The sequence below is a fragment of the Petaurus breviceps genome, unplaced genomic scaffold, assembly GCF_028583685.1.
Source record: "Petaurus breviceps papuanus isolate PSGF00001 unplaced genomic scaffold, PetGlider_PUasm1.0 90667, whole genome shotgun sequence".
Classification (NCBI taxonomy): Eukaryota; Metazoa; Chordata; class Mammalia; order Diprotodontia; family Petauridae; genus Petaurus; species Petaurus breviceps.
In genome coordinates, this window is record NW_027187302.1 from 8,760,564 (window position 1) to 8,785,915 (window position 25,352).

The following is a 25,352-nucleotide window of genomic DNA, read 5'->3' on the forward strand; positions in this document are numbered from 1 at the left end:
GATTTGAACCCTGATCTCTTGACTCCTGAATGACTCTTGCCACTGTGTAAGTTCTGTTATGTTCTTGCAAAATTTGATCATTTTATTTTATAGTCATACCTGATATGTTCCTATTTTAGCTTTGATGTACTTGGAGAAAGATTGGCAACAGATGCTTTCTCCCTTCTTCAGTGTATATAGTTCATCACTACCAAATACTCTAGTTCTATGCCCTTAATAAGTGAGATATAAATTCATATATAAATATAAAATACATTTATATTTGGATGCGTATTAAAATGTATGACTTTGACACATACATTTTTAGTTTCAAGGGTTAGTGGTTGATACAGTTCTCTTTTATACTTTTGTTTTTTAAGATAGTAATTTTAGGGAACATATATTCTATTTCTTTGAGTGCTAAAACAGATGGCAAACCAAACCAATCTAATCCAAAGGAGCATTTATTAAGCACCGTCCATGTGCCAAGCTCTATATTAGGTGCTGAGGTCACAAAGACAAAATGAAAAAATGCTTCCTACCCTCAAGGACACAGTACTTCATGTTGAATGACACAATATTTCGTGCTTTGTGAAAATCTGCATAATATAGTCATGTTTGCCACTTGCAAAAACATGGTGTTAGAAAAGCCTATTTAAAAAAAAACATTATCGTTTATAAAAAAAAAAATCTATTTCCAAAAAGTGGCTTTTGAAACCAAAGTTAATTTTAAGTTCAATTTATGTTATTTAACAACAACAAAAAAAAAATACAGAGCAAATGCAGTTTTGTTACAAATTGTCAGCAGCACTTAAAAGATGTTTCCTCAGATTGTCACGAAGCCTGAAGTGGTATAATTTCATCAAGTAAAAAAATGAAAATGTGTCTATTCTCCCTTAGTGTGATGTTGGTACTGGAACAATACAATACAGGAGGCCCTCCCACCCCCAACAGACTAATTTATAGGATTTGGAATGTTAAGGCCAATCAAATGATCTAGTTGTCTCAACAGTGCTAAAGGATTTATAATAATCTCCAGATCAGAGGCTGTGCTGGAGTGAACTCTCCCTCTCCCCTCCCCTTCCTTCAGTGCATCTAAGCAATTAGATTCTATTGTGCTCTCCAGCTGAGTTATATAGAAAACAGGTGTACTGAGGGGGGCCTGGATTCAAATCCCAGAGTAAGGTTACATGGAAGAATTAGTTGGTGGTCTCTTTGTGGTATCATTGTGTGCATTTACAAAACCACTACCAAGTTGGGAATCACTGGCAGCTCTGACTCGAAAGGGGCCCCTGGATGAGTTTGAATGTGTTTGTAAAGTCAGGGAGGGAAGCTGCAGTTGTAGGGAGCTGGGGATGAGGTGAGTGGGGAGGGAACTAGGTGGAACTTTGCCCAGTGGAGCTCGGGATGAATTATCTCTGTTTAGCTGCCCTTCCTTCACCACCAGCCCTTCTTCTGCCCCTCAAACCCCCCCCCCCCCCCCTCCCCCCCCCAACTTAAATTTAATTGCCATAAAAAAAAATGCGGGGGGGGGGGGGGTTTGAGGGGCAGAAGAAGGGCTGGTGGTGAAGGAAGGGCAGCTAAACAGAGATAATTCATCCCGAGCTCCACTGGGCAAAGTTCCACCTAGTTCCCTCCCCACTCACCTCATCCCCAGCTCCCTACAACTGCAGCTAACATTAAGTTCATTGACATAATAAAAAATGCTCTTTAACCAGGGTGTTGTGGGATGAATTTGAGCAGCACAGATGTGTATGGCACCAAAAGGCATCGATTAGTTACAGCCCCATATCTACACAAAAGGCAGCGTGATAGATGGGGGGTGCCAAGCAATATTTGGCAAACACATCCCGAGTAATAATGTGCTGTTTGTGTGGATATAAAAATATAGAGATATAGGAGTGTGTGCATGTGTTCAGGGTTCCGTTTTTATTTTTTGTTTTCAAAAATTGTATTGGTGGTTATTATAACCATGTAAGAACTCTGTAGATTAACAGGAGTTTCAGCAGGCTAGGCAATTAAAAAAAATTAAAAGAAGAGGGAAACGGGGGGAAAATCTCTAAGTATTTACAGAGGCATTTATATTTACCAAACATTTTTACTAACAGTAATGAATTAATTTGCACAGTTCCCAAAATAAGCAGTGATGTGATTGTCCAAGGTTTATAAACTTGGGCATATAGTACTTACCAGAGACTGTAAACTAGCCAGAGATTGGATTTTAAGAGACCTGGTTTCCCTTATCTCTGTGTTTGCGAGTGGGAGGGGGAAATGAGCAAAGGAGAGCATGTGTTCTTCTGGAGAGGGTGTTAAAGATCAAGCATAATGGGTGACTTCCAAACTACCCAAGTTGGACAGAGTGATCGGTTCCCTTCAGGGATGCAGACCGGGAGTCAGGAAGTCTGGGTCAGATTACAGAACTCTTGCCTTCTCTTACAATCTTGTGAGGTCCCCATCTACACTAATGGGAGAACACAGCCTCCTTCTGTTCAAGCTCCAGAAGACTTCATGTTTCTGTGTTTTGTTTGGTCCTGACTTTACGCCAATCCATCTTCAAAATGGTAATTATATTAGCAACCTACAGGCACTTTTTGAAAGGAGGTGGTAGGAGTCATGCCTAGGGTAAGACACAGGGGGACTGGGAAACAGATTTCAGGTCAATTCAATTCAATTCAAATAGCATTTATTAAAGGTCTATTGTGAGCGAAGCACTGCCTAGGCTACAAAGATTATAACACCAATAATAAACTTGTTAGAACGATGTGTTTAAAAACAATTCAGCATACCAAATGCTCATAGTCTTAAAACTACATGGAAATAAAAGTTTTCAAAATATGGAGACCTGATAGATCTCTAATTTCTCCCAGTGGGAGAAATTAAAATTAAACAAGAACTGAATGTGGCATGTGTCATCTTTATTATCCTCTGTGATCCCAGAATTAAACCAAAGATGCTCTCCTGAAGTCTACAGAAGATAAGCTTACATTCTCAATTCTCTCACTCAATTAAGAAAAGCAGACATTTTATCCACCTATGAAGCGGTCTGCAGAACATTAAATATAAAGGAATAATACCAGGATAGCAGCTTCTTTGGGCCATTTCTATCAAAAAAAAAATGAGAAGATAATAATAGCTTACATTTACATAGCCTCTTAAAGTCTGTAAATTGCTTTACATTCATGATGTCATCTGCATCGGGTGAAGGAAGGCAGCTAGTTCAGAAGTAATCCCAGAATGAAAAAAGAGAAAAAAAAAATAGGCAAACCTCTTGTTAACCCTCTCTTGACCATGAAAAGAGAAAATATTGTTTAGACCAAAGAGATCCTGTAACCCAACTCCCATTCAGAGACTCTCTCTCTCTTTTATCCTGTTAACCTGTCTCATCTCAGATCAGGTTCTCAAACACAGGTATTGGAAAAAAAATGCTATATTACTTGTTCTCTCTTTTTTGTTTTTCTTTTTTTTCCTCCCATTGGTTCTAATTCTTCTTTACATCATGACTAATGTGAAAATATGTTTAGTATGAATGTATATGTAGAGCCTATATCAGATTGCCTGCAATCTTGGGGAGGGTGAGAAAATTTAGAACTCAAAATCTTATGAAAATGAATGTTGAAAACTAAATGCTAGAAAAATATCGGGAAACTTGAACTATATTCAAATTGCAGAAATTTATTAGCTGTGTAATCTTAAGCAAGTTATCTTATCTCTGTTTGGCCCAGTTTCCTGATGTGTATAGAGAAAAATAATAATGGTACCCACCTCCCAGGGCTATTGTGAGGATCAAATGATATAATGATTATAGAGTGCTTAACACAGTGACTGGCATATGCTAAGTATTATGTTATTATTATTTAATTGAATGTAATTGTTCCATACCTGATAACTCTAAAGTGGATTTAAAATGCCAAAGGTTATTAATGATTTTTATATGTTATAACTTGGAAATGCATTTAACTGAATTAATGTCATCTGAAGTTTTTTTTTCATGTTTTAAATACATGATATTGTTTGTGTTATTATTATATTTCTAAATTCTCTTGTATTTTAAAATTCGAGAGACCATTGTAACAGTATATACTGTTAATATATATAACAGTAATATATATAACAGAAATACTGTTAGACAAAACAACTTTTTAATATGGATGCTATTAGATTATGAATTGGGTTTTTAAAAGAATGTGATAAAATAGATATTTAAAAATTGTTAAATGTTTAATGAGATATATTTTGTCATAAAGTAGATAATATATAATAGCAAATTTTCATTTGAAATTCTTGGCTATTATGAAAGTATATAGAGTGGTTTAAAGATGTAGCTTCAACATATTAATGATAAATCAATTATCAGGTATTTGCTATATGTTTGAAGCCCCAGAATATGGATAGTTTTAATTTATAAGTAAAGGATAAATGAAATGTTAACTGTCCAGGAAACACCAGGAAAGATATTTAAGCTCTAAGTTGTGGTTAGTGAAATTTTTCTATTTAAGGTAAAAATTCTTGGGATTGTAATATACTATTGTTTTGAACTTTGATTACAGGAATGGTTGCCTGAATTGTCATAAAGCCAATAGTAGAAAATGGCATGTGCTGCAGTCTGGGAACTGCTAAAATTGATGTCTATGCCTGAGAAAAGTTTGGGGGATGACTTTGGCATGACCCAAGGTAGAATTCTCCTAATTTTACTACCCCATTGTGCTATTTGCTTTCTGAAAAATTTTCCCACTTGATTAAACCCAAGCTTTGCTTTGAGCATTCAGTGACTACATAATTGACTGTCAGATAGACACATATCTGGGATCAAGCAGTTACAGGAGTTTCTTCCCCTTTTAAGCATTGTTATAACTATTTCCCTCTTTTTTCTTTTATAGCAAACTTTTGTAATCAAGAAGTTTTATGTAAGTATAATACTAAATCTATTAAATAATAGGTTGATATTAGAATATGTCTGAGTTTCTATAATAGGATGCAGGTATGAACATCTTACAATTTTAACCTGTATTTGTGGTCAAATTATAACATAGAGATGATATCTTCCTAAGGGGAATTGATTAAACAAAGTAATAAGACAAAGATATAATGAAGTTTTCTAAATAAATGGAATAGCAAAATTTGAGAAGGCAACAGGATTAGACTGCTATCTCTAAGAACTATAAATATATGCATATGATTGGCTTCCAAATTTATCTGTCATGGAAATTCAGGCTTTAAGTATGTTTTAGTAATAAGTTCTTGAACATGGATTAAGGATTCTATACATAAATTGTATTGATTATGGTAAAGAAAGTGAAATCATTTCCCCATTTTTAAAGTATCTGTCTGATAATTTTAAAATGATAGAAGAGTTCATTTTACAGTTGAACTATCATAAATTTTTTAAAAATCTTCTTATATAAGGATAGAAACAACCAATGGTATGTGCATTGAAATTCTCTGAAGTTTCAAAATTGGAGAACCAAATTAAAGTGATTGTACTAAGTTATATTAAGTCAGAATTATCTAGGAACTTTTAGATTTGGAATCAGAGAAGTGGAGCTCCCTTCAGAGCTGAGAATAAAACCTATTGTCCAAGAAAAGATATCTAGGAACCAGACAACTATAGGAGACATCTGGAACGGGGGGAGGATACAGCAGCAGCCCATATGTGTTTAGTTTCCCTCCATGAGAGCTTTTTGTTTATAACCACTGTTAGCTCTTTGTTTTTGTTTTGTTTTGTCTTGTTTTATTTTATTTTTAGAATTAACTGTGGTTGTGACAACTTGTGTGAACTCTCTGATTTTTTTTAAGAGCTAACAGCAGTTGCAGAGCTGCTGTGGCTCTTTGGTTATTTGGTCAGGATTGACACTTAAATAATCCAGTAAGGTAGGTGCTATTATTACCCCTATTTTACAGAACAGAAAACTGAGGTTCAGATTCATGAAATGACTTACCCATGGTCACATCGTTACATCACTAGTTTTAGACTGGTAGATGAGGGATTATTTTTATGATTGGTTTAGTAGTAGTGAAAAATTAGTAAATAAGAAAATAATACACACCAAATTTAAGTAAATGGCTGATTCTACTCTGAAGAAGAAACTTCAAGTAAAAAAAAAAGATTAAGAAATAACCCTAAGTTTCAAAAGTAATTTAAAATGTATCATTTGTCCAGAAGTAATGAAATAGCAGCACCTTCCTTGTCCCTCAGAATGGAGGCATCTTTCTCAAAGAGAGGCAGATTTTGACCACTTGGCCCCACCCCCCTACCCTCTCTTCAGTGCAGCCAGGCAAAACTGTCAGAAGTAGAAAACAAGGGGAGATCCTTAAGTCACACAGAGAAATGATCAGTTACTAATTTTTCTCCTCCTGGGAGCCAACTTTAGACTTTCCTTCCACATCCTTTTTCTCCTGATCTCCTGCTTTTTAGGTTGGAGTTGGAGTCAAATTGTGGTAAATTACATTGTTAACACGGAAGATAACTGGGCTGGTGGTTTACATGCCTACCTTCCTAACTATTTCATGGCAGCCTCTTAGATTTCATGGTCACAGTGCCTGTCCCTTGATACCTGGTAAGAGAAAAAGCCTCTAATTAGGCAGTTCTCTTAGGAATTTGTCTCTCTGCTAAAGGAGTTGATGATCTTCACTGCCTCCCTCTTATCCAACTGGGTTTTTATCCCAAGTGACCTAGGCTTTCATTCAACAATTGAGAACACTTAATTAAAACTTCAAGACGTAAATACATTTCTCTCTCAGGCGTCAGCATAGGTCTCTATAGAACAAGAGATGAATAGAAGTGAAAATACCTTTGAAAAGTGAATATCACAGAGTGGGAGAACCCAAAAGGAATTTGCCCCAAACCCCACACTTTGCAGATGAGTAACTGAGGTTTAGAAGGTTGAAATGATTTTTTCTAAGATCAGTGGCAGCGATGGGACATAAATCTAGGTCTTTAGATTTCTAGTATACCACACTGTCTCTCCATAGGGCATTCCTTCTCTATGGAGCAACTTTCAAATATTTATCAAAACAACATGTCCAACAAATCAGGGGTTCTTTTTATTACTTTTAGTACAAAAAGTTAAATATTCAATTAAAAACATAATACAGAACATCAGTAAAACCAAGTAAATCTGTGTAGCAACTATTTTCTTCTAAATCAATGAATTTAAGTGTATAAATTATAATAACAGTTTTTTCAGTGACTCCAAGTTCCTACCAGAATTGTATGTCCATTTGTTCTAATTCACATTTCTTCTTACATGATCAGAATTATACTCCATTTTTCTGGTTTTGTTTTGTTGTCTTGGTTTTTTTTGGGGGGGCATTTTTGTTTGCATTATTTCATAATGGAATGACTCTCTTTAAAATAATTATTCTCTAAATAGGCATCATCTGAAGAAAGGATGGCAAAGTCCCATTGGGGGCTCCTATTTATTTGTTTTATACTGTTGTTTGTTTTCATACTGTTTTATAATTAGAATTTCACTGTGGTGAGTTACTGTTTCTTTTTTTTTAATTAAACTAGATTTTGTTGATGAATATGAAGATTGCATTATTGCTACATATACCCACATGAACTGATGCAGAGTGAAGTGAGCAGAATCAGGAAAACAAGATCCACAATGAATACCACATTGTAGATGAGAAGAACAACAGCACTTAAAAATCCAAAGTGAACAAACAGTGTCACAAAGATCATATACTATGACCAGGTGGGATTTATTCCAGAAATGCAGGATTGTTTTAATATTAGGAAAACTATAAATATAATTTGACCATATCAATAACAAATTATATCAATAGATAAAGAAAAGGCTTTTGACAAAAATACAACACTTTTCCTATTAAAAACACTAGGAAATGCAGGAATAAATGGAATCTGGTAAAAAAAATTTATATTTTTCTATTTTTTTATCAGCAAAATTTTTATCAGTAAATTTTTTTTATATTTTTATATTTTTCATATTTTTCAAAATGGTAAGTAGCATCTATCTAAAATAAAAGCAAACATTATCTGCAATGGAGTTAAACAAGAAACCTTTCCAGTAAGATCAGAGGTGAACCAAGGATGTCCATTATCACCACTATTATTTAATATTGTATTAGAAATGCTAGCTATAGCAGTAAGACAAGAAAAGGAATTAAAGGAATAAAAACAGGCAATGAGGAAATAAAACAATAACCCTTTGCAGACAATATGATGGTATGCTTATGGAACCCTAAAGAATCAACTGAAAAATTAATTGTAACAATGAACAACTTTAGCCAAGTTGTAGGATATAAAATAAACCTAAACAAATCATCAGCCTTTCTATATATTACCAGAGAAACCCAGCAGAAAGAAATAGAAAGAGGAATTCCATCTAAAATAATTGCAGACAGTATAAAATACTTGGGATTCTACCTGTCCAGACAAACCCAGGGACTATATGAATACAATTACAAAACACTTTTCACTCAAATGGAAAAATATTAATTGCTCATGGGCAAGTTGAACCAGTATAATAATACACCTTCAAGAATAAAAGGTCAAGAAGATGAAGAGAATCAATGAAAAAAAAAAGTAAAGAAAGGTAGTCTGGTAGTAGCACATTTCAAACTATATGGCAAAGTGGTAATCATCAAAACAATCTGGCACAGGCTAAGAAACAGAGTGGTGGATCCAGTGGAATAGATTAATTACATGAAACACAATAGGAAATAACCATAAGTAATCTAATGTTTGATAAATGCAAAGATGAAAGCTTTTAGGGCAAGACCTCATCATTTGACAAAAATTGTTGGGAACACTGGAAAGCAGTTTGGTAGAAACTAGGCATAGACATAGACCAATATCTCACACCATATACCAAAATAACGTCAAAATGAGTAAATGATTTAGACATAAAGGGTGATACAATAAACAAATTAGGAGAATATAGAAAAATTTACCTGTCAGAACTATGGATAATGGAAAAAATTGTGACCAAATGAGAGATAGAAAGGATGGTGAGAAGTAAAATGGATAATTTTGATTACCTGAAACTAAAACTTTTTGTAAAACAAAACCAATGTAGTAAAAATTAGAAGGAAATCAGGAAACTGAGGGGAAAATTTTGCTGATAAAAGCCTCGTTTCTCAAATATATAGGGAACTGAGCCAAACTTATTGAAATATGAGCCACACCCCAAGTAATAAATGGCCAAAGGATAGGAGTTTTCAGAAGTACCAATAGTACCTGGACTATTTCAGGGAGTTTTCAGAAGAAGAAATCCAAGTTAACAATAGTCACATGAAAAATGCCCTAAATCATTATTGATTAGAGAAATGCAAATTAAAACAACTTTGAGGTACTACTGCACACCTATCAGATTGGCTAACATGACAGAAACAGAAAATGATAAATGCTGGAGGGTATGTGGAAAAATGGAAGAAGTAAAAAAAAAATTCAGCATTGGTGTAGTTGTGAACTGGTCCAACCATTTTGGAGAACAATTTAGAACTTTGCTTGAAAGACTATGAAACTGTGCATACCCTTTGACCCAGCAATATCAGTATTAGGTCTATATCCCAAAGACATCAAAGGAAAAGGAAAAGGACCTATATGTACTAATGTGTGTATGTGGGTATACACATACACACACATATATCAGCTCTTTATGTGGTTGCAGTTGGAAGTTGAAGAGATGCCCATCAATTGGGGAATGACTGAAAAAGTTCTGGTATGTGATTGTGATGGAATACTATTGTGTTATAAGAAATGATGACCAGGATGATTTCAGAAAGAACCTGGGAATACTTAAATGAACTGATGCAAAGCAAAATGAACAGGAGAATGTTGTACACAGTAACAGCAATATCTTAGTGATGATCAATTGTTAAAGACTTAGCTATTCTGATCAAGACAATTATCCAAGATAATTCCAAAGGAGACATGATTTTTTAAAAAAGTGTTATTCATCTTCATATAGAGAACTGATGAGTTGTAAGTGTAGATTGAAGCATACTTTTCCACCTTATTTTACTTTTTTTTCCTTCAAAAAAGCTAATATGGAAATACACTTTCCATGACCTCACATGTTATAAATTAAATAGGGGGGGAACTAATTAATTATATAACAATTGATATTACATTGCTTGCCTTCTCAATGAGTGGGGAAACGGTGGGAGGGAAGGAGAGAATTTGGTATTCAAAATTAAAAAAAAATGAATGCTAAAAAATAATAATTGGAAAATATTGAACAAAATAAGTAAAAATACAAAAAAGTTAATATAGTGTAATATGCATTGGTCCTAATGTAGAGAGGTATGAGAATATACCTCTTTCTTTGCAGAGGTGGAGAAGTGAGGTAGAACATAATAAATACTGTTAGATTTGATTGATGTGTTGGTTAATTTTACTGAAATGCTTTTTTCTCTTCTTTTTTATTTTTTCTTGTAAAAGGAGAAGAAAGGATATACTGGGAAATGAAGATGAAATAAAAACAAAAGATACCAATACATTTTTAAAAGAGAAAAACACTAGATTGTGATATTTAAATATGGTATATTTGTGCTTTCTGACTTGGAAATGAAGGGATCAATTTTAGAAATTAAATCAATTAGAAGTTAAATTAATGCTAAATAAGTTAATGAACTGTGGTGGCATATTAGCCAAGAGGCATGCTGATCTCAGCTTCAAATGTGATGAAAGGAGGGGAAGCAGGTGAGAGTTGGAAAGGACTTTAGAGATCGCATAATTCAACCTCCTTAATTTACAGATGAGGAAAGGGAAGTCTGGGGTCAGCCTTTATGCAGGGGTTATGCAGCCTTTATGCAGAACTGTATTTTGAGCCCTCAACTTTCCTCTCTCTCATTTGATAATCCCAGCAGCTTCAATGATCACTTTTTTTTTTTTAAAGCAATCGAGGTTAAGTAACTTGCTCAAGGTTACACAGCCAGTTATTTCTGGGTGTGGTGCTGAGTATCTGAGCCCGGGATTCGATCTCCAGGTCATCCTGACACTGGAGCTGGTGCTCTTATTCGCTGAGCCACCTGGCCACCCCGTCAATGATCACTTCTATGTACAGGATTCTCAAGTCTACAAATCTAGACTTCATTTTTCTTGAGCACTCCAGGACTGTATCACCAACCACTGCTGTATATTTTTATATGAATGTTCTCTAAGTATCTCAAATTAAACAAATCCAAAATCAGGAAGTGTCATCTTTGCCCCTGAATCCACCTAATCTTGTTAAGAGCATCATCCTTCTAATCACCAAAATTCACATTTTTTTTACTTTACTCTTCATTTCCCCCCCCATTAACTGTATATGAATTCAATAAGTAATTGTCTAATCAATTCTACATCCACAATATCTCTTACACCTGTCCCATTCTCTCCAGTCATAGAACAATCACTCTAGTTAAGACCCCCATCACCTCCCAACTGGACTATTCCATTGATATCCTAACTGGGGTCTTTCTCCTCTAATCCATCCTCCATACAGCTATCAAATTGATAGTACACAGACATGACTATGCCACTCTCTTTCTCAAGAAGCTTCAGTGGCTCCCCATTACCCCAAGGATAAACTATCTAGTTTTAAATTATCTTCCTAGAATGATTTCACATTATTTCCCTTCACATAATTTGTGTTTCAACCAAAGTGGCCTACTTAACTGTTCCCTGTACTTAACATTCCTTTTCCCACTCCTATGATTATTTACAGGTTGTTTTCTTTGCCTGAAATGCTCCCATTATCACCTCTGCCCCATGGAATCCCTAGTCTTCTTCAAAGATTAGCTCAGGAGCCACCTCCTCTAAGAGGGCTTTCCTGATCTCCCCAGTTTAGCCCCCCCCCAGTTAATTTAAACTTATTTCTTTTATCTTTTATTTACTTGTATACATATTATTTCTGCTTGTTAAAATATAAGGGCCCTGAGAGGATTTTAATTTTGTATCTCCTCCACATGCCTAGTACATATCAGGCACTTAATATAAACTCCTCGAATGGACTAGGTGTTCAAAGTCACATGGGTAGTGAGAGGCAGAATGGGATTTGAACCCAGGTCCTCTGAATACCAATCCCATGCCTTTTTCCCACTGCTCCTACATTCTCAGCTAAATTTTCCGGATTAATTTTCTTTTTTGTTGGCACACTGGCCAAAAAAAAAATGGAAAGACAGTTATGATTATTGCCTAATTTAATGCTTTTTTCCCCACCAGTTCAAGGACCCATTACCTCATAATGCTATTAAGATTTTCACAAATGTAAAAATTGGCAATGCTTCCTAATCCTGCCCTTGCAAATGTCAGTTATCTATCAAGTCAGTATTAAGAATTCTTACTTAATAAAATTCTCCTTGGTTGCCTCACCATAGTGCTAAGATGACCCTACACTCTCAGAGGCCATACCAGTGGAGCAAGGGGTATCCTGGCAAATATTTAACAGGTTCTCTGAAAAATAACGTACTTGACACATTTTTAAGTTTAATCTGAATCACTAACATTTTCTTCATCACTTTCTTAGATCTAGACAATCAACAAAATAAATGAAGCCCTGATTTGCAGTATTTGATAATTCCCGAGGAATATATGGTTACACTGAAAATTCAATAATCTGTTCTCAGAAGTTCACATCCCTCAATGAAGAATAAACTATGTCAAGTTCCACCACACTGGAAAGACTTCAAGGGTGGACCAAGTGATGGATGGTGTGTCCATTAGGTGAAGATGAGGGAATCAGCACCAGGCTGACTAAAGGGTGATGATGACTTTGGTCACAGAAACTTTATTCTTTTTTTTTTTTTTTGCTTTTTGGAGGGGACAAGGTAGGGCAATTGAGGTTAAGTGATTTGCCCAAGGTCACACGGCTAGTTTTGCGTTGTGTCTGAGGCCAGATTTGAACTCAGGTCCTCCTGACTCCAGGGCCAGTGCTTTATTCACTGTGCCACATAGCCTCCCCCAAATTACACATTCTTAAAGTAGTATAGTCTCTATCAGGTACATAGCATTGGTCTAGGCATTTAGTGTCTATGATAAAAATCCTATTGCTAAGATCAGAGGAAATACAGAATGCAACAGTAATCAATATAATTCGTACAAGTGTAGTCAATGAGAAGAATCACAGTGATGTTACTTGTATGACTTTGGGGAAGTCACCAAACCCACCTGGGCTTTGGTTTCTTCATTTGTAAAATGAGCAGTTTGGATTAGAGGCCCTCTAAGGTTTCTCCCAACTCTAAAATTCTGTGGTTCTAAGTAGGATGAGGGGAAATGGATGATCTTGGAAATGGGAACTGCTGAAGAATGGGTGGGGTGAAACAGGCAAGCAGTCCAGAGGGACCGAGGATAAGAATATGAGATGAACAAAATAAATCAACAAACATTTATTAAGCTCCTACTATGTGTACTGGGCACTGGGGATATAAATAAAAAGAATGAAACAATATCTACTTGGAGGAGCTTATATTCAAACCAGAGAGACATGTGTACTTATCTCCACGATATAAAGATATACAGAAGAAATATAAAATAGCCAATACAAATAAATGCAAGGTAGATAAATACAAGGTAATTTGGGAGGTAGGGTGAATAGTGGTCAGCTAGGTGACACAGTGGTCTGGAGTCACGAACACATGAGTTCAAATCTAGCCTCAGACACTACCTATATGAACCTGGACAAATCACTTGACCCTGTTTGCCTCAGTTTCCTCCTTTGTAAAATGAGCTGGAGGAGAAAATGATAAACCATTCCAAAGTATTTTTGCCAAGAAAACCCCAAACGGGATCACGAAGGGTAGGACATGACTGAAAATGACTAAACAAAAACAACAGGATTGCTAGTAGTTGGGGGCATCAGAAACAGTTTCATAGAGAATGTGTGCCTAAGTTGAATCTGGAAGTAATAGAAGCTGAGGAGGGGAGGGAGTGTGTCCATTCAAGGCTTGCGGGGATGGCGAGTGCAGAGGAGATGGGAGATTGAGTGTCAGATATGAGGAATAGAGAGAAGGCTAGTCTGGCTGTATCATAGAGTGTGGGAGGGGAAGTACTGTACAGTGAGGCTGGAAAGATAGATTGGGGCCAAGTTGTAAAATGCTTCAAAGGCTTGACAGAGAATTTTGTATTTTCTCCCAGAGCTAAAGACGATAGGAAACCACTGTAGTTTATTGAGTAGAGAAGTGACATAAACTGATCCACACTTAAAGGGAAATTACTTTGGTAATAGTGTCAGAGAAAAGACTGGAGTGAAGAGAGGCTGGAGGCAGGGAGACCAAATTGGAGGCCTTTGCAATCATCTCACAGAGGAGGAAGATAAGAGCCTGAATCAAGGTAACCACTGTGTAAATAAATAGAAAGAGAGATGATAGAGAGAAGCCCCAAGATTTGGCAACAGATTTGATGTTTGGGGTGAGGGAAAGTGTCCTTGAGTCAAGGATAAGTCTGAATTTAGGGTTAAATTGGGGTGATGTCCTGAAAAAGTGTCCAAGAAGTTGGACATTGTTCTGTGCAGTCAGGACAGGTAGCACAAAGACTGAGAGGCAAAAAAAAGGGAAGACTGGATAAAGAGAAGGAAAAAGAAATGGCCTTGATCAAAACGGAGGTGTCAGTAATTTTTTTTTAGTCTTGTCCAATTATTTGTGACCCCATTTAGGGTTTTCTTGGCAGAGATACTGGAGTGGTTTGCATTTCCTTCTCCAGCTCATTTTATAGATGAGGAAACTGAGGTAAACAGGGTTAAGTGACTTGCCTAGAGTCACATAGCTAGTAAGTGACCGAGGCCAGATTTGAACTCAGGTTCTCTAGCCTCCAGGCCCAGCATACCATCTTCTGAACCACCTATCTGCCCTTAGAAGAGAGATTAGGGGGGCGGCTAGGTGGTGCAGTGAATAGAGCACTGGCCCTGGAGTCAGGAGGATCTGAGTTTAAATCTGGCCTCAGAAACTTAACACGCTTACTAGCTATGTAACTTTGGGCAAGTCACTTAACCCCAATTGCCTTCCGAAAAGGAAAAAGAGAGAGAGAGAGAGAGAGAGAGAGAGAGAGAGAGAGAGAGAGAGATTAGGTCTAGACAAATAGATCTAAGGATCATCTTCACAGAGATGATAATTGAACCCCTGAGAGCTGGTAAGATTATCGAGTAAAATAAGAAAGCTATCAGAATAGTTCAAGGGAGGGGTGCTGAGCTTCTGCACATGATGTACAGAGAGTAGAGGGAAGGAGACAGAAAGGAGAAATGTTGTGAAGGAAGGAACAAAATGATATGATAATTGATCGGATATCTTGGGTGAGACGGTGAGGAATCATTGTTGACTCTGAGTTTGTGAGCCTGGGTGACTGGAAGGATGGTGATGCCCTTGGCAGGAATAGGGAAGACTTGAAGAAGGCTGGGTTTTGGGGAAAAGATAACAGAATGAGATGAAGACCACAACCCACCTATGCCATCTCATCCTGGGTACCCAAGTAGGAGTTAAGTTTTAATTGCTCTGAGGACCAATGGCTGTCTAAGAAGGGTGGCATTTGGAGGCTTGTATGGTTGAGGGAGGGGATATAGTTGGGGACTGGTGTGGGATAGGGATAGGTGTGGTTTTGCTGGAGATAAGCCCCTACAATTGACTTTTGCAAGGCGGACAGAATTTGACCCATCTTCCCAACCTCTTATTGGGTGATCACATGTCCTTTAAGGTCAGACCATGATCCCATTTTAGAGACTGTATACCAGACACTGTGGCAAGTGCAATGAGGTCTAAAGTCCAATCCTTACCTTCAAGGAGTTTATATCAGAAAGCTGGATATTAAAGGGGAGCTAATACTATTAAGATCAAGTGAATGTTTCAGAAAGTCAGTAGCATAAGTGATGCTTATGTTTGCTAAAGTTTATGCTTTCTATTTTGATTCTGCTGGAGTTGCTCAGTCATACCAAACTCTGGTCAGATGGTTTTTTGGGACATGAAGAGAAGGGCTGGGACATAGCCTGGTGGTATTTAGTGAACTCAGCTCAGAGCCCTGGCCCAAAGTGTACATATACCACTGCCCTCTACTGGAGATTAGTTCCGAAGAGCTCCTAGATGCACAAGGGATGCCCAAACAATGTGTGTCCTTTGTCCAAATACTCTTGTATTTATAGGGAGTTCTGCTTTGCTTGTAGTCATAGCTTGTGGGGGGAAAAATCCTCCCAAATTTTTGAAAGCCCAGAGGAAATTCTATTGTCTAATAATTCCAGCTCCTCACCTGCTTTTAACTAATATGGAGTCTGGACAGACTATCGATTTTTCTGCTTTTTCCAGACTGTGCTCATCAGTCATTTTATATTACTAGAGAGGCCATTAGCAATAAAAATAAAAGATGGAAGATACAGAGCCCATTAGAGTACTTACTCCACGCATCTCTGGGGTGAGGGAAACAATTAAAGGCATGTCATCTTATAAACATACTACTAGTGTTATTAGAATGGAGCATAAAAGCCAGGTTGGGATATCAAGGGAGGGATAAAATTCCCTTTGCAGTCAAGTGGAAGGGAGGGCCCTGATGTTCCACAATACAGTAGTATGTGAGGCCTTAAATGTTGTACGTGGGTGAGAGGGAAGAGAAGATTAAGTAGAATAAAAGAACCATTAACACAACTGAGATTCAGCTGTGGGCTCATGCATGAATGAATTTCAGAATGGTGATGGGGAAAACTAAACAGTCAGAGGAAGGAGGGAGTTACATGTGAAAGGGAAAGGCAGCAATTCAGTCCAGAAATGACAATTTAGGCAAGTGGGGAAAACAAAACCACCTTACTTCTTGAAGATATAAGGCATTGCATTACTAGAAGATGAAGTCATCTCAATCCTCCCAATTTCTCAACTAGATAGCAAGAAATAAATGCAAGTAGAAATTAATGTTTTCTGGTTGGAAGACAAAAGGTATGATCCAAGAAATCTTCCCACCTTTTTTTAGTAGGGTCATAGATTCAAAGCTTGAAGGATCTTTAGAGGTCATGGAGTCTAACATCCTTGTTTTACTGATTAAGAAACTGAGGTCTGAACAGAGGAAGTGACTCATCCACTTATAGTCACAATCCAAGATTTGAACCCAGATCTTTGTGACTCTAACACTAGCATTTTAATTCCACCATGCTGACTCTTTGGTATGGGTAGTTAGTGTGATAGCTGTTGAAATTGCATTTTCAACTTAAGTTAGACTGTGTTGAAATAAACTTTCTTCCTACCATGGGTATGCTTGTTTATTAGAGATTTAATATTATTTATCTCACACTGTGAAAAAATTCCAGTGATCATGAAAGTGAGAAATGACTTTTGGATCAAAATTGAGACATCAGACTCTTGGATTTGAAATCTTTATTAGAGTGTAAACACTGAAGACAAGCTGCTATGTGAATTTCCTGAAGTCCATGCCACACACACAGGTCAATGAGTGGTGAGAGGTGGTCAAAAGGCTAATCTTCAAAGCCAAAACAAAGTAGTTTGCTATAAATAGGAATATTTTCACTTGGGGCAAAAACAGTTGAGCAGTGGTGACTTGCCCAAAATCAGAAGGTTAATTTGTGGTAGAGTGAGGATTTGAACCCTAGCCCTACTGTTGACATTCCAGTATTCTTTTTATTGTACCCCATTGATATACTTTACAAATGTGGAAACTGGGACTTAGAGAAGGAAAGTGAATGAACAGGGTCATACAACTAGTGAGTTTAGTTTGTGGCACAGGATAAATGTTTATGATTATTTGATTAAAAGGTTGAGCCAGATTATTAGCTCTCTTAGAATCGTTCTATTTGACCCCAGAGGTCAGAACTAGGAGCAATGGGTGAAGATACAGAGAAAGGAGGGAGGGTATAAAGCCACACATGAGCAACTTTTCAGAGGACTGCTGCTGCGAACAGCTTTCAAGGTTCTGATTACATAGCATAGGAAGCACTCTATTTATTCAATAACAAATCAGAGCAAAACATTCACAGAAAATCAAAATACAGCATTCACCATGTCACACACAACTCAACAACTTATCACTAAAATGACCACATAGTTTTCACCAAAGTGGTCAGATAGTTTTTTTTTCTTTTTTAAAGCAATTGGGGTTTAAGTAACTTGCTCAAGGTTACATGGCCAGTTATTTCTGGGTGTGGTGCTAAGTATCAGAGCCCGGATTCGATCCCAGGTCATCCCGACCCTGGGGCCAGTGCTCTTACTCACTGTGCCACCTGGCCACCCCTAAGCAATTGGGGTTAAGTAACTTGCTCAAGGTTAAACAGCCAGGTGTTTCTGGGTGGGTGCTAAGTGTCCGGATTCGGTCCCAGGTTATCCTGACTCTGGGGCTGGTGCTTTTACTTGCTGTGCTACCTGGCTGCCCTGGTCAGATAGTTTTCAACAAAGTACAATAATTTAGTAACTCAATCATTCAATCATACCTCCTTAAGGGTCATAAAGTACAAAAACCAAAGTTCTCCACCAGTGGAGTGCAATTAAGTTACAACTTCAACAGTACCCTCTTACGGGGTAGTGGAAAATACAAAAGCCACCCACCCCTAGGTCACAAGTAAATCACAATTTCATCACTACTGAGTATCCATGGAGAGGTCTTTTCATCTTGACTTTGTTGGGCTTTCAGCTTCCATGGTTCCTTTTCCATGGTCCCAGCTCCTGCCCAAATCTAACCAACGGCCACCTGAGTTCAAAGGCAGACAGCTCCCAGCTCCTTGTCCAGTTCTCCATGCAGTTCCTGCTCCACATTGGGGCTCACAGTGTCCAGTCCATCTCAAATCCTTCACAGTCTCTGCTCCTGGGAAGACAAGGCCCAACAAAGCCATAAGAACATTCATGCACATTAACAAAGCCACAACAACATTTGTACAAAGTGCTGCCACCACAGTCATGCTTCCTCAGTCTTCTGCAGCTCCAGCTGGCCCTTAGAAATCCTCATCACCATAAGCTCTGCTCTCAAAATCAAAATCACTTTATCCAGCCTCCACATGGCTTGTTCTAAGAAATTCTGTCTCAGTTTTCAATTCTCATTCCTCTTCTCAGTTCTTCTCAATTCTCAATTCAGTCTTCAGTCCAGCAGCAGCTGCCCTGCCTCCATGATGCTTACCCCAGGAAATTCTAACTGTTCAGCTTATATTCTTCCTTAAATATGGTGTAGCTCCTCCCTGTTCAGCCCCTTCCTGTTATATCTGCAACAGGGGTTCATGCCTTCTGTTTCTTTAACACAGGCTTAATTTGAAACTAGGTGCTAAGTACCTCTTAGCTTAGCAATACAAAGGGATCTTCAAATTTCATTACTATTACAGAGGGGGGAGAGGAAGGGGGGAAGGGGGAAAGAGAGAAAGAGGGAGAGGGAAAGGGAGGAGAGAGGGAAAAGAAGCAAAAGAGGGAGGGAGAGAGGGAGAAGAAGGAGAGAGGGTGAGGGAAAGGAAGAGAGTGAGAAGAAGCAGAAGAGGGAGGGGGAGAGAGGGAGAAGAAAAGGGAAAGGGAGAAGGAGAGGGTAGAGAAAAAGAGTGAGAGAGGAAGAGGGGAAAGGAGAGGGAGAAAGGGAGAGGGAAAGAGGGAAAAGTGGAAGAGAGAGGGGGAGAAAGAGAGGGAAAATGGAGAGAGAGGGGGAGAGAGACAGACAGTTAGACGGAGACATACTGAAAGATAAGCACAAAGAGATAAAGGGAAACACACACAGCCACACGCACACAAACACACATATTAACACAGACCCAGACAAAGAGAAAGATAGTGAGACATACAGAAAGAAAGAGCTACAGAGAGGCAGAGATATCTAGCAGCAAGAATTCCTGGCTAGTGGGGGAGGGGGAAGGGGTGAAAGTGGTGGTTTGATCTTGGGCTAGGGGATGATCGAGATCCTCAGTAGCCCATGAGAAGTATGGCACAGTGATGGAAGCCTAGGGGGAGGAGGTGGTCCAAGGGCAGTGATTACACCACATTTCAGCTTGGGCTGGTGGAGGATACAAAGCAATAGACAGTACTAGTACAACTTCCTTATTTTACAGATGGAGAAACTGAGGTAAAGGGAGGTAAAGTTACATATGTACTCATTTCACTGGATCATAGGTTTCCCACACCAGTGGAATCAGCAGTCTGGTGAGAAGGAGAGCAAGTAAAAGACAGACAGACAGATGAAGAGCCTTACCATAGCTCCCTGGGGCAAAGGCCTGCTAGGCCTATGCTAGTTATGGTTCTTTTTATTTCTCCATGCTTAATCTACTCTTCCTAAAGGACTCCCACAACATTCTAGGAGTTAACATCTGGTAAATTGGTTTGACTTTACACCTTGGTAAATTAAAAACTGTCATAGAGAGTTGCAACTAGGGGTAGGTACAGTGAGCAGATGCCTTGGGGGGGGGTATGCAATGAGGGACACAATGTTTTTAAAAATACACTTACATATTTTAATACCAGAAAATTCCACTCCCTATGGCGCATGGGCATTTGTTTTGTGCTGTCAATTGCCATGTATTAAAGCAAAAAAAGGTTAAAATTTCTGATGGACAGAAACTCACAGGGAGCACAATTTTCAAACACAGGGGGTATACTTTTGCAGACTTTGCCTAAAGCAGGCAGATGCCTTTCCCTGGCTCTCTTGTCATCTGTTAATATTTATTGAGCACATAACATACATTATTCTAGATCCTACACAAAAGAACACATTCAAGACACACTATTATGACTTTAACAGATTGTCATTGTGAAATCCAAGTATATATTATATGTGGTATTTGTTAGAGGAGCTTTGGGAAAACCTTGTCCAAGCTTGTTGCTTGAATAACCACAACTACAGAAAAGTCTAATCAAATTGAGAATTAGGGTTTGGGAAAACTGAAGGAGAGGCTTGGGGAGATAGATGAAACAAAGAAAGACTTCCTGGAAGAGACTGATTTTGATGAGACCTTTGAAGGAAAGAATTAAATTGGCAGGCAAAAGTTGAAACTATTAGTGCTGTCATCACAGTAGCTTCAAAGGAATATGTAGTGGATAGGGGGGCAGCTTTAGAGTTAGGAAGGTCTGAGTTCAAATTCTACCTCTAATCGATACAAGTTGTAAGATAATAGATTTAGAACTGGAAGGGACCTTTGAGGCCATCATCTGACCACTCTCATTTCAAAGGAGAGGAAACTGAGGCCGACTGATGTTAAGTGACTTTAAAAGTCACACAGTTAGTGTAGTAAGTGGCAGAGATGGAAGCCAGATCCTATGATTCCAAATCCAGTGCCCTTTCTGGGTCACTCAATGCTCTTTAAATAACTCTTTAAGGCTATAAGTCAACAGATGAGTTGTCTGGTACACGGCATATATTTCAAGACTTTTTTCATGTATTGATCATTTTTGTGATTTTTTTTCTATTCTTCTTCATTTTCTTTTATTTCTGGAAAAATTATTAATTATATGAAATGGCTTTTGGGGTGGAGAGAGGGATACTGGGAGAAATTCTGGCAATGTGACAACAAAAGAAGTAAAAAAAAAATTATTTGTTAAAAACAGTTGAATTGCTCATCTATACGGATTAAAGGAATTTCCACAAAGAAAGTTTTCCACACCAGCAAAGCCGGAGTTTCACACAATAAGTAAGCAAGCAAACAAGTAACAGCTCACAGTTGTATAACACTTTCACATACACTCAATCATCACCATGTAACCCAGGTAAGTGGGGGCCACTGTGGCTGATGATAGAGAAAACATGGATATTTTCAAAACTGATGCAACTGTTCCTAACCAAGCCCCAGCCCTAATCCCTTTAAGAAAATGAGATCAGATGCTTCTTTGCCATAAAGCCTTCCTGGATGCCTCATCATCTGAAGAAGGGGCATTTATTTACTTTGCCTTCTGCCCACTTATCGTTGCTCATTATTACCTTGTGAAATCAACACCCTCTTCACCCTCTTTCACCATACAACCCAGGTGGCTGAGGACAAAAAGAGGTTAACTAGGAGAGTTTGGAGAGAGTTTTATCCCAGGGTGTGGAATTGAGAGTATTCACATTTGTAGTCCTTCAACAACATAGAAACCACTGAGTATAGTATGAAGTTAGCAATAATAATTTGTTAAAATAGGAGCTAGCAGATGGTTGCTAGGCTGATTTCTTCCTGCTCTCTGCCATAGCCTCCCCAGTAGCATTTTCATTCTGGTGGCCTAAGGTCTCTATATTCCTATAATTGGTGGTATCCCCTGCCACTACCCTCCTCCCATAAACACACCTCAATGAAAGATGATTTTTGGGCAATTTGCCCAGGGTAAAGTTTGTGGCCCTTGGCCCAGGAACAAAAATTCCTATTTACAACTCTGGGATGAAGGAAGCATCACTGCTACCACTGTGGCTTAAGCTTCTGTCAGAGCCCTGGAATGTACTAGGATTGTTATTGAAGATGAAAGAGGAAATGTAGTAGCAGAGTTCTGCTTAAGACTAGAGGCTTCTTAGGGGTGGCCAGGTGGCTCAGCGAGTAAGAGCACCGGCCCCAGTGTGGGGATGACCTGGGGATCGAATCCGGGCTCAGACACTTAGCACCACACCCAGAAATAACTGGCCATGTAACCTTGAGCAAGTTACTTAACCCCGATTGCTTTAAAAAAAAAGACTAGAGGCTTCTTTCTCCACATGGTCCTCCTAGAGACTATTCAAAATGATCCTATTCAATAGGCAGCTTATCCAAAAGGATGGTGATAGAGACAGAAAGAGAATGAATGAAAAAGCTAACAAAAATTTAGTAAGTACTTATTATGTGCCAGGTACTGGGCTAAGTGGTGGGGGTGCAAAGAAAGGCATAAAATAGCTCCTGCTCTCAAGGGACTCGGTCTAATGGGAGGGAAAGGGAGGATGGCAATAATAATAATAATAATAGCTAGCATTTATATAGCACTATATGCCAGGCACTGTGCTAAGCACTTAATTATTCTCTCCTTTGATGCTTACAGCAACCCCGGGAGGTAGATGCTTTTATTATTCCCATTTTATAGATGAAGAAACTGAGGCAAACAGAGGTTAAGTGATGTGCCCCAGATCACACAGCCAGTAAGTATGGGAGGCCAAATTTGAACTCAGATCTTTCCAGTTCCAGGTTCAGTATTCTATCTTCCTAGGTGACATGAATATAATATGACATTCCTAACTTCCTAGGTGACATGAATATAAATCTGTACAAACAAGATTTACACAGGCTAAATTGGAAATAATCTTACAGGGGAAGACACTAAGATAAAGGAAGAGTAGAAAAGGGTTCTTGTAGAATGTGGGACTTTAGCTGAGCCTTAAATGAAGCCAGGAAAACCAGGAAGCAGAAATGAAGAGAGGAAGAGTCCCAGGAGTGGGAGACAGTCAGTGAAAATGAGCAGAGTTGGGGAGGCCAGGTAGCACAGTGAGTAAGAGCACCTAGCACCCACCCAGAAACACCTGGCCGTGTAACCTTGAGCAAGTTACTTAACCCCAATTGCTTAGGGGCGGCCAGGTGGCTCAGTGAGTAAGAGCACCGTGTAACCTTGAGCAAGGTAATAACCCCAATTGCTTTAAAAAAAAAAATGCCCAGAGTTAAGAGATGATGTGTTTTGTGTGAGGAACAGCAATGAAATCAGCATCATTAGATCAATGACTATGTTGTGGGGCATAAGATATGAGAAGACTTAAAGGTGGGGTGGGGGAGGCAGGACTTCTAACACCAAATTGATGATTGTATATTGGATTTTGGAGGTAATAGGGAACCATGGGAGTTGATTGAATGAGAGGGAAGCTGGAGTGACGTGTTGCCTTTAGGAAGATGTAATGGGAATGCAAATTTGGAAGATCTTCCCTGCCCCTAGGCTAAAGTGCACCTGAAGCCTGGGATGGGAGGCTTGTTTTTCAGTAGATACTTCTTGATTGGCCAGTGAGTCAATAAGGTTGTTACATTCTCTGAGCCAGGAGAAGGGTATATAAACCCTGATTTGAGGCTTTGTTTTGGGGGCTCACTTTGAGAAGTGTTCTGTGATTTGATCTGTATTCTGAAAAGCCGTTGTCCAGAGCCCCCCCCCCCCGGCTTTGAAAAACCCAGATGTTGACTGGGTATGGATGTAATGGTTGGACAGTTTGGAAATCTGTCTACTTGATCTGTTTCTGTCTTGATAATTCTGCCTGTATGCTTTGAAGTTCGGGGTGCTGACCTTTTTCCCCTGAACAAGGTAAACGATATATGTCTGACTGATTAAAGTAAGCTTGTTAACCCATTTTGAGTTGCTTTCCTTTATCAAAGCAGAGCCAAGAACCTGTATGGGCAGCAAACCCTGAGGACGTGCTTGGGATGCTTGCTGCTACAGAAGACCACTTTGACAGCTAAGTGAAGAACCGACTGGAGTGTGGAGAGGGTTGAGTCAGAGAGACCAACCAGTAGGCTATTGCAATAGTCTAGGTGTGAGGTGATGAGGATCCGCACTAAGATGGTAGCATTGTTCAAAGAGAGAAGGGGATATATATGAGAAATGTTATGAAAGTAAAATCTACAGGACGAGTTAATTGATTGAATATGGGAGGGAGAGGGAGTGAAATAGAGTAAAGAGTCAAAGGTGACAGTCAGCAAGTAGATGGAGCACTGGACCTGGAGTTAGGAAGACCTGATTTCAAATCAACATAGGGATAGGAGGAGCCATGGGATGTTTGAGGGGGATGAAAAAGTCTGGAAAAGCCACTCTGGGAGTAGGATAGCAAATGCATTAGGAAGGTATGAAAGGATTTCCTTGTCTTAGTGAGGGCCCAGTTGAGGTTTATGTAATATAAATTTGTTGGGCCCTCAGCCAGAATGGTCCATAACTTTTCTCCAGTTGCATTCCATAGCATGTGAGTAGGAACAAAGGCAGCCAATGGTGGGAATAATCTGAGGAGTTCTGGGTCAGAGGTGGAGGCCAGGGTGCAGGATTATGGTGCAAAAATGACTAGAGAGTAGCAGGAAAGTGAGTGAGCCTGCTTTAGTGTGGCCTCATTAGTTATAGGAATTTCCTGCTTCCCATTAGCATTCTCCCATTCTAAGTTCTGAAAAAATGAGAACTACAATCATCTGATACTTTCGTTGCTTTATTCCTGGCCAGAGTTGCTCTCTGCCAGCATAAAAAGTCCTTTCTCCTGCTAACTCTCCTTATACCCAATTACTCTTCACCAGTCCCACTGCTCTCCACTCTTCCCCAGTCCCCCTCTCCTATTTTGTCTTCCTCTTCCACTGTGCCTTCTAGAAACCTCACTCCCTCATTAACAATCTTCCCTTCACCCTAGATCTTATCTTCTTACACTCTTTCCATCTTCTGGCTCTCATGGAAACTTTTCCCATAAGATACTTCATCCCTGGTAACCCTCTCCAAGCTAGTTGCTCTATTTCTTCATGACTCCCAGTGCACTGGGCCAAGAGTGGGAGGAGGAATATTCCTTACTTCCCAACCCCATTTCCAAGTTCTTCTCCTGCCATCACTCA

At 38.7% G+C, this 25,352-nt stretch overlaps 1 long non-coding RNA gene across 3 annotated transcripts in view; it reads left to right on the forward strand.

The window, feature by feature from the left end:
• The window catches only part of LOC138143804 (uncharacterized), a 48,538-nt gene extending 35,904 nt beyond the window's left edge, over window positions 1-12,634 (forward strand). Inside the window, exons 2-5 of one of the 3 annotated variants that reach the window (XR_011163797.1) lie at window positions 4,527-4,650; window positions 4,857-4,883; window positions 7,490-7,676; window positions 12,456-12,634. This is a non-coding gene — a long non-coding RNA (uncharacterized lncRNA). Of the gene's footprint in view, window positions 1-4,526; window positions 4,651-4,856; window positions 4,884-7,489; window positions 7,677-10,387; window positions 11,440-12,455 lie in introns of those variants that run through there. The other 2 variants (XR_011163795.1, XR_011163796.1) reach the window with 2 other exon arrangements.
• The last annotated feature ends 12,718 nt before the right edge of the window (window positions 12,635-25,352 follow it).